Consider the following 3148-nt stretch of genomic DNA (forward strand, 5'->3'; position numbering starts at 1 on the left):
CTGCCCCTGGATCCCTGGCAGTGCCCAAGGCCAGGCTGGACACTGGGACAGTGGGAGGTGTCCCTGCCATGGCAGGGGTGACACTGGAGGGGCTCTGGGGTCCCTCCCAACCCAAACCCCTGTGGGATTTGATGATTTGATGCTCCACAGTCCCTCCCAGCCTGGGAACAGCAGGGATCACAGGGAATCCCTCCCATTCCCAGGAAGCCCCAGGGTGGGGAGGAGAGCCCTGCCCAGGCCCTGAGCTGTGCCCACATCCCCAGCAGAGCCCTGACAGGACCCAGAGCCACACTCTGGACGCTCCCCCAGGAATGAAGCCCAGGCAGGACCATCTCTGCTAAAGCTTTCCTTTCCTCCTCTGCCACCTCCACTGCTCCTACACAACTGATTTAACAGCTTCTCCCTGGGTTTGTTTGTTTTCCTGGCACTGCCCCAGCCTGGCACAGCTCAGCAGAAAATGTCTGTGCTTAAAATCAGCCACCAAATCCCACCCAAGCCCACAGGGATGGGTCTGGTGTGGGGAGAGCTCGCCCTGTGCCAGCCCAGCCCTGTCCCCTGAGAGCTCCCTGAGGAACCACAGCCTGTTCCAGCCAGCCAGCCCTGCTGCAGGGGGCAGCTCCACTGACCAGGCTGACCACTCTGACCAGTCTGACCAGTCTGACCTCTCTGACCACCCTGACCAGTCTGACCAGTCTGACCTCTCTGACCACCCTGACCAGTCCCCCCAGCTGCTGCAGGGCCACCAGAGCTGCGCCACCAGCAGCTCCCAGCTGAGCTGACCTGATCTGATCTCCATGGACACAGGAACCCCAAACTGGACACTGGAACCCCAAACTGGTCAAAGGAACCTCAAACTGGACACAGGAACCTCCAAACTGGACACAGGAACCCCAAACTGGAAACAGAACCTCCAAACTGGTCAAAGGAACCTCCAAACTGGTCAAAGGAACCTCCAAACTGGACACAGGAACCTCCAAACTGGAAACAGAACCTCCAGACTGGACACAGGAGCCCCAGACTGGACACTGGAACCCCAAACTGGACACAGGAATCCCAAACTGGACACAGGAACCTCCAAACTGGACACAGGAACCCCAAACTGGAAACAGGAGCCCCAGACTGGACACAGGAGCCCCAAGTTTATCCCCCCCTCCCAAAGCAGCCCCAGAAGGAGAGGGGACCGAGGGCAGCTGTTGCCCCAGGGCTGATGAAGGCGTTGGGGCCGTGCTGGCCCTGCCTGACCCTGGGAAGGAACCCGGGGTGTTTCCCTTGGCCCTGGCTGTGTGCTCACCCTCAGTCCCACGGGGGGCTGGGATGAGGTTTATCCCTGGACACAGGCTCTCCTGGGATGGGAGGACTGCAGCCCTGCAGGTGTCTGCTGGCCCTGAGCTCAGAATCCCCCAGCCCCAACTCCCTGATTCCCTTCTCCCACTCCCTGTGTTCTGCCTGGAATGCAGCAGCTGCCCAGGCCCAGCCCCAGGAACCAGATCCTGTTTATTTTATTGCCCTTTTTCCTGATTTGACCTGTGAAGGTCATCTCCTCCATCTGCTGGGAACACACACTGCAATTCCCACCATTCCCCCCCAGGAGCAGCTCCTGGAGAAGCAGAGGGTGCAAGGGATGAGGTTCTGCCTGCCCCAGCTCCACCTGCACCCCCTGCTCCCCCTCACTGCCTCCCACCCCTCCCAAATCCACCCTCACTCCAGCACTGCCACTGTGCCAGTCCTGGGGGCAGCTNGAGCCTCCTTTTCTCCAGGCTGAGCCCCTTTCCCAGCTGCCTCAGCCTCTCCTGGGGCTCCAGCCCCTTCCCAGCTCCGTTCCCTGCCCTGGACACGCTCCAGCCCCTCCAGGGCTCTCCTGGCAGGAGCTGGACACTGATGACCATTCCCAGGCTCTGCAGGGCTGCTCTCAACCCCGCACTGGGGGATGGGGGAGGTCAGTGCCTGGCAGGGTAAATCCACATGGAATGCTGTCCCCTGGCTCTGGAAGGGCTCAGGGAACTGCTCAGGAGAGGAAACACAGGAGACAAACTGCCAGGGGAGGGAGGGAGCTGCAGCTCCAGGAATCCCTGGCCCAGAGCAGCCAGCCCTGCTTTGTTCCACACATTGTTCTCCCTGGAATTCTGAGAGGGATCTGGAGGAGAAGGCCAGGGCCAGCTGGGAATTCCATGGAGTGAGTGGATGTGGGATGTTCATCCAGGCTGCAGAGCTGCTCACACAGGAACCCCAGTGACCACAGCTGCTCCTCTGCTTCCCCATCACATCTAACTCATCCATCACTGGGTGCTCACCACCTTCAGAGCATTAACCCCCAAAAAACAGGATTTTATACCAAAAGCCTAAATGCCAGTCCAGGAAAAACCATCAGAACCAGAGCTCAGAGAGGAGCAACCCCCCTCTTTTATAATTCTACTTTCACATTTTCTTGTTCTGGGCACTTCTGGCAGCTGTTTCAGGGGAAGATGGAGAGACCATCTCCATTCTTTCTCATCTGGGTTCCTCCTTCCTCTCCAGCCCTTTGGTAATGTGCAATATAAAATTTATATCTCAAATCTCTACATGTATTTCTACACAAAGATCTCTCTAAAATATACATAAATTCCCTCACAAGCTTTTACCTAATATTGGAACATTGGAGATGTAGGAGAAGCAACCAGAATCCCCCTTATTAACCAAATATTTCGAGAGAATTTGTTAAAAATGAGAATATTTCATCCAGTCTGAAGCTTTCCTGTCAAAGGATGGATCTGGAGTCAAGTTTAATTTCTAAAGGGTTTTTTTTCCCCATTTTGTACTTTGCTGGTGCTTTCAGTGCTTACAGCTCCACATAACACAGTTTGGTGTGGCTGCAGGGCAGCTCTGGGTGGGGCTGGCCCAGGTGACCCCCCTGGGCACTGGGAATACTTTTACAATAATGTCCTGCCTCAGCCAAGGAATTCTGTGTGTGAGTGAGGGGAGAAGGAGGCAGGAAAGGAGTGGACTGCAGGGTGAACACTGCCAGGATTCAATATCCAAATATTGCCTGGCTCACGAGGGAGAGGAGCCAGCTCGGGCTCAAACCCTCCAGAGGCAGCAGCTCCCCTGCAGGATGCAGGACATGGCAGGAGCAGCCTGGCAGTTCCTGGGCACTGCCACAGGTACCTGTCAC

The 3148-nt window shown here is 56.7% G+C and overlaps 1 protein-coding gene across 2 annotated transcripts in view; it reads right to left on the reverse strand.

Moving 5' to 3' along the window:
• Nucleotides 1–3148, reverse strand: part of LOC107198690 (putative Polycomb group protein ASXL2) — a 30192-nt gene that overhangs the window by 24341 nt on the left and 2703 nt on the right. The window lies entirely within an intron of this gene.

Source organism: Parus major, unplaced genomic scaffold (assembly GCF_001522545.3).
Source record: "Parus major isolate Abel unplaced genomic scaffold, Parus_major1.1 Scaffold276, whole genome shotgun sequence".
Classification (NCBI taxonomy): Eukaryota; Metazoa; Chordata; class Aves; order Passeriformes; family Paridae; genus Parus; species Parus major.